The 10119-nt window shown below is 41.4% G+C and overlaps 1 protein-coding gene across 1 annotated transcript in view; it reads left to right on the top strand.

Annotated features, from left to right (window-relative positions):
• The first annotated feature begins 7121 nt into the window (after window positions 1-7121).
• RGAG1 (retrotransposon gag domain containing 1) overlaps window positions 7122-10119 on the top strand; it is a 10780-nt gene continuing 7782 nt past the window's right edge. The window contains exon 1 of the mRNA XM_006769692.2: window positions 7122-7234. The gene's annotated coding sequence lies outside the window, so the exon portion shown is untranslated. The remainder of the gene's footprint in view (window positions 7235-10119) is intronic.

Below are 10119 nucleotides of genomic sequence, written 5' to 3'. Positions count from 1 at the left end.
AGACAATGTTCCTTTTACAATGCTGTATGGAAATAAAAGGGCAAAACCTGCTGATCCGGCCTCATCTTATTTATGCCAAGGAAGTCATTATGAAAAACCTGAAGGACACTGTTCCCCCCGCCCGCCTCGGGTCATAGCAGGTTTTCCAAATGACTTTCTATCAATGGCATTCTTTATCCTCACCTTCAAACAAATTCTGGACCCTAAGAGTGATTTTGGGGAAGGAGGATAGATCACAAAGCCTGGCTGCCATCCTGGACTATTTTGAGGGAACTTCAGCAGTCCTAAAAAGAAGGGCTGAATGTCCCCTTCAGGGACTGACAAGCCAGGCAGAGGCAATGGCTGGTCTCTCAGAAAAGTGGTAAATAAAAGCATAAGAAATGCTCTTTTCCTGGAGAGCCTATAGCTGTTTTGGTCTCTCTCTTCCTATTAAAATAGGAAGGCATTCAAAAGGGCCTTCCCACCACATAGGATGGAGCCAGTGTGGCAGTATTTCTAACCGTGTTGAGAATCAACCCAAACCATACTGCTCTTCCCTTTTACCATGAAGCAGCTTCTAGATTCTCATTTTTACCCTCCTGCTATGACATCTTTCACTGTTTCAGCAAATTGCTGCATAAAAGATAGAGAAGCCAGCAGGGTCTGTGCCCACAATAGTAGCTGTGGTTGCTTAATTTAAGAAATTCAAATGTCAAGGATGCACTTCTCCCAGTAAGTCTAACATGAGAAATCAGGTGTACACAGCACTGATGAAAAGAAGACCCTAAAGTACAGGTGGAGTTTTTGGTATGCTGGGGGCTTGGGCAGGAACAAAGAGGCATTTTCATTTTCTAAACTGAAGAGCAGTTCCTAGGAGGGGATGGGATGGGGGTGTTAGGAATTCTTCCAATGCCATGGCCTACCCACACCTGAATCACATATTGATGACCTTCCCCAGCTTTGCCCTCCTCTCCCCCTCCCCAAAGACATCATGAGAAGCAGTGAGCCCCGGTACTTACAGGTGCAGAGGATTTTAGGACAAGAAAATGGAGACTGCAGGCTCCGGAATGCCTGCCGAGTCAGTTGCATCAGATTAGGAAGTGATGACTGTAAGAAGATGCTTGGAAAATCTTGTTGGCTGCCCCCTTCCTTTGTCTTTTCAGTCCACATCCAAACTCACACCACCCCTTAGGACATCTGTGCTTCTAGGCTGCCTGGTGCTTCCATGCCCCTTACCGTGAGGGTGCTGGCAGCCACACTGCCTCTTGGAGTCTGTGGCCCGGTAAAGTAGTCAGGCTCCAGGGATTAGGTTGGCAAGAATGACTGTCCTCCAAACGATCAGCCCAGAGAAAGAGAAAGAGCGAGCAAACCCGAAAAGGGGTCTAGGACGGAGAGCTCCAGGTCCTTAGCATGTTCCTGGCATATTCTGAAAGTGGCATCCACAGCAGAGAAAGTGTCCCAAAATAGCTCAGGCTGCCAATGCCTTGCTGAAACCTGAGAAAGAATTGCTGAATTCAAAAATCTGGGTCGCCGTGGGTGTGTGATCAAAGTGCCTATTTGTTGGTAGTAGGAACTCAAGCCATAAGCTTAGGAGAGGTAAGAGGTCATCTGGGTCACAGCCTGTCTTCTCTTTTTCAACTTGCTCAAGTTGGTGGCAGTGTCAGAAAGCTTCCCTGTGTTGACACAGGGGGCTGACAGGAGGTCCTAAGGATGCTGTTTGCATCCCAAAGTCTCTAATGCACCAACAATATGAAATAGCAGTGTTCTATTTTCTGCATTTCAAACAAGGGAACTGATACTGTGTTAAGGTTTTTTAAAGATGTTGCTTCATAACTGATGAAATTCCCTTTCCAGTAGATTTTTCATTTCCTTTGGCCTTTGGCATAAGTAAATGTCAGCTTCTTAAAAATCAACAGAGAAAAGCAAACAGTAGGGTCTCTGTGATTTTCTTGGGATTTGAGGAGTCTCCCCTCCGTGGCTTCTGACTAAATGATATCTGTACATTGCTATCTATGGTGCTGGGAAGGATGAGGTCCACCCAGATATGCTGTCTCATTTTTTTATTTGCTGAGATTTTGGGACACCCTCCTTTCATCAGGTATGTTGAAAATTTCAGGATTATCTGCAGCGAGTTCGGGGGAGGGTATGTGTAAAGTTCAGCATAAGACTTTCTTGGACCGACTTTAAGAAGAAAAACCACAGACTTTGGTCTCTAGTTCCATCGCTGTCTGTATTTTGCTGTGTGATTTTGGGCAAGTCACATCTCTTCTCTGGACCTCAGTTTCCTGTTCTGTAGAATGAAGACAATACCCTATCCTATTCCTAATCCAAGAGTATTCAGTGAAGATTAATGCAAATAATCGCCAGAATGTTACTAAGGAAGGGCTTCACTTACTCTCAGTAAATGGTGGCATTCTTTAGGGTACCCTGACTGATGGCCACTAGAGTCCTGTATCAATATGACTATAGCAAGCCCATTGAGTACCACATTACTAGGCAGAGTGGGCTTTTTGCCTAAGGATTGATATTACTTCTGCTTCCAAGTTGTGAGACTTTTGGCCAGTTGCTTAGTGCTTCAGAGGCCAGTTTCCCTGTCTGTCAAGTGGGTATGCAAAATATTAATATAATACTAGTCCACAATCTATTATCTGAAACCACTGGAGCTAGATATGTTTTAGAGTTCAAAACTTTTGGATTTTAGAAAAGCAATATGGTACAGATAACATGTTATATAACACTCCTTATGGGATCTGAGGCAGTATCCTGAGATAAAACACATTAATACCTCTAAATGGGATAAATGCACAGCCTCATTCCAAATCAGGCCCAATTTTGCTATCAAATGAGCTTACCACAAAATTTTAATTTTTAGAATATTTTGGAGGTCAAAAAGCAAGATAGAAAATGTGGACAATGAAAGAATACAGCTGATCCTTGAACAACACAGGAGCTACAGGTGCCAACCCCCAACACAGTTGAAAATCTGTATAACTTTTGACTCCCCACAAAACTTAACTACTAATAGCCTACTTAGAGTCAATTAACACATATTCTATACGTTATATGTATTCTTACAATAGAGTAAGCTAGAGAAAAGAAAACATTAGCAAGCCTTTGCTTTATATAAAAATATTATCCAACAAAAATATGTTTATATGTTTTACTCAAATAAAATATTAAAAAAGCACAAGGAAGAGAAAATGCATTTACAGTATTTATGAAAAAATCCTTGTATATATACAAAAAACCCTTATATAAGTGGACCTGTACACTTCCAACCTGTGTTGTTCAAGGGTCAACTGTACTTATTTAGTGCTTGCCATGTGCCAAGTATTTTTCTAAGTAGTTTATATGCATTAACTTATTTAGGTGGACCAATAATCCTATGAGATAGGAATTATTATTATCATCCTCTCATTACATATGAGGAAACTAAAGCACAGAGGGTTTAACTCACTTGCCCAGGGTCCCAAAGACAGTAAGAGGCAGAGCTGAGATTCTAACCCAGGCAGTAGGGCTTCAGAATCTGTGCTTTTAACCACCTTCTCTATCTACTCTATAGGGTTAAAATGAGGCTTCAAATGTTTACAGGGGCCAAGCAAGTCACTGTGAAAACAGTAACTCGTGAACCAGTGCCCATCTACAGGGAGCAGCTTATTCAGCTTCAGCTGATTGTTGCCCTGTCAGAATGAGTATCCAAACCTTTCTGTTTTTCCCAGAGGAGCCAGAAACCCAGCTTTTTATGTGAAACCTGACTTTTTAATGTTGGCAACTAATTTAAAAATGTTATAAACATTGAGTGGGTCAAATAAAAATCATCTGCAGTCTGGATCAAGCCCTGCAGTGATGAAATTGATGCAAAAGTGCTATGTAAACTTCAAAACGTGTTCTAGAAACAGTATCATTTTAAGGTTAACTTTTTTTTTTTTTTTTTTTTTTTTTACTATAGTCTAGTTTTTTGAAAATTGGTGTTCCTGGAGATGAAAAGTTGGAATTTAAATAGAGACGTCAGTGAAGTTGAATGCTTCCTTCATTCCTTTGGCAGGCTGGATACATGAGAAGCCTAGTTGTACTGGATGGACTAAGCCTCAGAATTCCTGCCACACCCATAGGCCTCTTCTAAGGAGTTTCCATCCACAGATCCTAGCTGAGAGAAGTAGCAGTTTCTTATGAATAGGTGGCTATGTTTGGTACCACGTGATTTCCCTTCCCCCTGGCAATAGCCTATTGAGCCAGGAGAGGGCATGTGATCTAAGAGCAGTCACTCTATAGGCTGGCAAGCAGCCTATGAGGGAACCCAGGATGGTAATTTTGCCAAATTTAATTGTGAATAAATTTAGACCAATGGGAGTCTCTCGCTTGGGGAGTTTGAGCACTAGACCTAGAGAGAGTGAGCAGTAGCTGAACACAGACAAGGCAGGCAGCAGGGTCCATTAATAAGCAGGACCAGGAGGGATTATTGAGCTTCAAGTAGATCCCAGACACTTCACACATTTTTGTGTGTGTGTTTAAAATATTCACAGTCTGTGAGAGCGCTACTGTTATTATCCCTGTTTTCCAGACAAGGAAACTGAGGTGAGATAATTTAACTGTTGGGGTTGGAGACCAGGCTTGTTTGATGTTAAAATCAGGTCATACAGACTCCTAAGCCAGTGGTTCTTAAACTCTAGAACAGTGGTTCTCAACCTTCTGGCCCTTTAAATACAGTTCTTCATGTTGTGACCCAACCATATAATTATTTTCGTTGCTACTTCATAACTTTAATGTTGCTACTGTTATGAATCGTAATGTAAATATCTGATATGCAGGATGGTCTTAGGCGACCCCTGTGAAAGGGTTGTTCCACCGCCAAAGGGGTCGCAACCCACAGGTTGAGAACCGCTGCTCTAGAATGTTTCAGAATTGCTTGCATAAAAATCTGAACAACTTATCCTTACACAGAAACGCAGATGTACAGCCAAAACACTGGATGGAATTACTTTAATACTCAAGGGAGTTCTGCACAAGTGACTGCCGTGGTCTCACCCCACAGTATGGTGGACACTGGTGGGATGCAGATAGGCATCACAGCAGCTCTGGAGGAACCTATATGGCAATTCAACGGAGAATTCTGGTCATCAGTGACACACACTACTCGGGCCTCCCCAGCAATAGCCAACATGAACCCTCAAATGAAACTCTTCAGACAGAGTAACACAAATCTTCTGCTTCCTGCACTAAATCCTAAACTGACTGAAGGTTCTGCGACCTCAGTTTTAAATCACTTAATAAAATGGTACTTTGAGTGAAAAAAAAAAGCAAATTCCTTGACCTTACCCCAGACCTATTTGATCTGACTCTTTGAAAGTGAAGATTTCCTCCCCAATATTCATCTGCATTTAACAGTCCTCCCAGGGAACATCTGGAGCAGAGGTTACCCAACCACACTTAAAGAAATGCAGTTTGAAAGAATATGGCAGGTATTGCCTTCACCTTTAGAAACAAAGTCACTGTCAACAGATGAGGTCAAACTCCAATTTAAACTCTTTCGGAAGTGGGGCTAATTCTGCAAATAAGAGGACATCAATTTGTCCACTTTTCTGATCCAGGAAGTATACACTGACACCAGTTATCTGAGGGATGATTATAGGCTTGAGATGAATGCTCAGCAGCTTGTATAGAAGATGTTATCTTCTCCTCAGGGTACAGAGCTCATAGCTCTTATATAGTCACTAAGCATTTTTCATGAGGAGCCCAAATTGCAAGAATTTAATGCATTGGTAACAAAGAACAGGAGAGAAAATTACCAAATGCAGAGAGACAAATTGTAAAACATGGAGTTTTCGAATATAAACCCACTTCCTAAGCTGATGGTAGAGGTTCCTCTTGGCCCTAGAATAATGGTGTAAGAATTGCATCCATGACCTTATTTATGCCATTGCTAAAAATGTTGAATAGTACAGAATCAAGGCTAGCAGTTTCTTCTACCAATATTTTGTAGATGATATTGAGCCAGTTTCAAATTCATCTACCTTCAGGAACTCTCCTTGGACAGAAAACTAATAAATAGTCTGAAGATTGCTTGGAGAGCCTCAAGTCAGAAACTGGTTTGTGGTCCAAATGCTTAATGATACCAGGCATGTATTCCTACAAGAGGTCTGTGTGGTCCAAGGGGTGGTATAGGTCAAATGCATTGGCCAAGTCCAGCCTTAGCAGGGCTTGAATTCACACTTGGCAAGTTTTATTTTTCATGCTCCTTCCCATGGACACTTTCTTTATCTATGTTAATATCCTCACTTAGCATAAGGTCAAACTCTGTTCTTCTCTCTTCTGGCCAGAAGGACTTCCTGTCTTATAGGTATCTGATCTTACCTGTGTTAATATTTTAACTGGGAGTGAGTTCCTAAAACAGGTCCTTGGACAAGTGCCCATCCTCCTTGAAAATTGCAGCAGTCTAGGATGCAATGAGAAAGCCTGAGGACTACAGTCAGTGTTTTGTAAAGTGAAAGGGCTATCCTTTATTTCATTTAAAGGACTGTCCTTTACTCTGAGATTATTTTCTACTCTTTTGGTATTTAAAGGAAACCATTTCTTTTTATGAAATGAGAATTTGGGGTTGTTTTGTCTTGTTTCTTAATGCCGTTATTTGGAAAATAAAAATCTAGCAACTTACTGTCAGTACCCCCATTTTTCGGTTTGCAATAGCTGTTAGTCTGGGCACCTGGTCGAATTTGAATAGTTCTGCGAATACTTCTAGGTACCTCCTATCACCACTTATGTCTTCAGTGCTTATAAATTACCTGCTTCATAATCTGTGGCAGAATCTCTCAGAGGATTGACATCAAGCTCACAGCCTGGAGTTTACAATATACTGGTCTGTAGTTTACATATTTAAGAAAATTGGGATGCTGCCCATTTGCAGTCCTTTTGTATCCCTCCTGTTCTCTCTGACTCCACAGATCTTTCAGGAGGGCACCTAATGCAAGGCAGTTCTGTTTGCTCTTCTTATACTGTTCTTTTCCCTATAGAGTTGGACATGCATATACATGTTGTTTGGGGAATTTGCAGCACATCCAATGAAAGCGTAATTCCCAACTAACAGTCAAATCCTTCTCTTTGGAACTACCCAGAACACACCTACCCTCTCTTTCATATGACAGCCCTTCAGAGACTTGAAGACAGAGTGTGACTCTCCCCTGAGTTAAGAGCACCAGCTGAGTCAGACAGACCCGGGTGACAAGCCCAGCTTCACTCTCTCTAAGCCGTGAGAGCCAAGGTAAGTTATTCAATTTTATTTTCTCCCAACTTCAGTTCCTTAGATGATTTATAAAATGGGGGTAAAAACCTACTTCCTTGGCTTATTGTGTAATAAATAATGGAATGTCTGTAAAGTGCTTAATACAGTGCCTGGCAGAGTGAGAACTTAGTAAGATCTAGCTATTTTCCCCTCTTTTATAAGAGCCAGGTGGGCATTTTAAGTGTTAGGGTTGTTGGGGACAGGGGATGGGGAGACTTTCTTCCTTTCTGATTGATTAGGACCCTAAAGTCAACCAGGTTTTTCTTTATCCTGAGGTTGTCTATTTTCAGTTATCTGTATATCTGTTTGCTAGGGCAGTGGGAGAGGATATTGTTGAGAATTCAGGGAAAGGCTATTTTCAAGAGCTAGAAAGCTATTTGTTGACATATTGAACTGTCTTTTGTTTATTCTTATTTTCTCGAGCAGTTAGCCATTCATCCCTTGAAACTCAATTACCTTTTGTGAGGCAGCAGGAAGCATGACACCTCCTAGCCGTATTGATCAGTACAGACTGGGCAGAACGTGAGGGACCTGGGAGATGCTAAGAAGTGATTTCTGGGCTTTTCCTTCCTTAGAAGGCCTTCCCTGTCTGTGTTTGTAGAAACACTGGCATTAATAAAACGGAAGTCTGTGACCCAAATGGGCTGAGCATGCAGAAACTTTCTCAGTAGCCTCTCTAGAAGCAGGCTGATGACAAATGGCCACAGTAGACTGGAAGTTGGAATCCTGGAGTAACCAGTGTCTAACTGTAACTTTACACATACTGGGTTTTGCTAGCAATTCCATGATATGAACTCTGAATGCCATTAAAGCTAGAAAAAGTTTGGAAGGAGACACACCCAGCTGTGAACAGACAGAGGAATGGGACTTGAGGGGATGGGGGGTGGGGTAGGCTCCCAACTAGTTTCATCTGTATGTAGGATTTCAAGTTTTTATTCTGAGAATATATAGGATGTCCAAAAAATATATACAAACACTTTGAATAATTATAAAGGAAGTACTTAATAAAATACATTTCATTTTCAAAATTGAGCTTTCAGCTGTTAAAGTGTGCATACATTTTTTTGGGACACCCTGTATTTCTAGATTACTTGTGTAAATATTAAATATACATAAAAGTTAGAAAAACAATAAATCATCTTTCAAAACAAAAACAACAACAAAATAAAAACAAGCCATGGAGGTATTTTTTAAGGTCACTACTGACCAAGGATCTAAGTAGTGCAGTAAGTTTGTTGGGGAAGAAGGTTGCTTGGGTGCAGAGATGTTGGAGATACTTAGAGAGAACATGTAGGGAGAAGAGGGGAGAGGGCTAGACACAGAACCCAAGGGAAACACACCTTTTTTAAAAAGAAAAATAACCTTTTCCCTTCAAATATAAGTAATATGAATCAGACATAGATAAATTAGAGACTATAGATACGAAAAACAAAAGTGAATATTTCCTTTTATCTTATCACTTGGGTATGGTCATTGCTAATAGGTCATAATTTTCAGTGGATTGGGGGTGAGAGGATGATTGTTGGGGGTGAGAGGATGAAGGTGGCAGTGAGTAGAGTACTTGGAGTGTTTCTAACTATTTGTCTGATTACAAAGATCGGAAATGACTTTGGAATTAGATAGACCCAGGCTCAAATCTGGGCTTTGCCATTTCCTCAGTCACAACTTCTCCAAGCCCATTTCCCTATTTGCTTACCTTGCAGGTGTTGACATGAAGCCCAAAAGATATACAGCAAGCATAGTGTTTAGCCTGAGTGCCCAGGTATTATTGGTTGCTAATTATGAGTGAGGGGAAATTTATAATGACTCAAATGCCTCCCCAGACTCGAGTCCCTGTATCTCAGCCACTTGAACTTTACCTAAAGGCTTTGCCTTATCCAGGGCTCAGAGACCAGTTCTTCCCTAGTCTAGGGGTTTACGTGGTACTGGTTCAGAAAATTAGAGAACTCTGATAAACCTTTCTGCTGGTTTTACCCTGACCTTGTGCCCCAGTTCTAGAAAGTAGGCTGTATAGCCCTGAGTTTGTGAGCAAGCTCTCACCTGGTATGCTCAAGATTGGCCTGTTGTTTTTTTTTTTTTTTTTTTTTTTTTTTTTTTTTGCCAGCTGTCTGAATGCCCTGGGGCCTCAGTGTCAAATCCTAGCTCTGTGGCAGGTGACACTGGTTGCCAGATTTCCCTCCAGGTCTCTGACACTGGGGCAAATTGCCTTTTTATTATCACCATTTATTAATTCCCTATGGCCCATCCTTTTAAACATTGGTTTCCCTGCACTTGAACTCTTTGAACTCTCTGACACTGTTCCACTCAGCCTCCATCCCTGGTTCTGTTGCCTCTAACCCCTGCCTGCACTTTTATATCACATCAGTTACAGTGCCTGGCTCTCAGGACTCCTGTGTCTACTTGGCTGCAGAGGCAATGTCTCATTTCTCGAGCCAGGATGTTTCAGTCTCATTTCTTTAATTGTGTAAATCTCTTCTTTTGTTTGGGATAGCAAGAGGTGGGTATAGTGGGGGTGAGGGGAATTGGGGTGGAGTTGCATAGGCTAAGTATTAAATAATAATAATAATAATAATAATAATAATTGCTTGATTTCCTCTGAACTATCAGAGATGAGAAGAAATTGGGCGGAGTTGCATAGGCCAAGTACTAAATAATAATAATAATTGTTCTTGTTCGGTTTCCTCTGAACTATTGGGGATGAGAGGAAACGGGGTAGAGATGCATAGGTCAAGTGCTTAAGTAGAGCTTCTGGAGGGCTGTCAAGTGAAAGGTGGCCAGAGGCAAATGTCAGAGCCTATATAGAGGCAGGAATCTGGGACCAGAGAGACAGAGCATGCACTAGCAAGTCAGGAGCAGTGGGGCGG

The sequence above is a fragment of the Myotis davidii genome, unplaced genomic scaffold (genome assembly GCF_000327345.1).
Source record: "Myotis davidii unplaced genomic scaffold, ASM32734v1 scaffold1383, whole genome shotgun sequence".
NCBI lineage: Eukaryota > Metazoa > Chordata > Mammalia > Chiroptera > Vespertilionidae > Myotis > Myotis davidii.
Note: the sequence above shows the minus strand (reverse complement) of the source record. Positions and strands in the feature narration are given on the sequence as shown.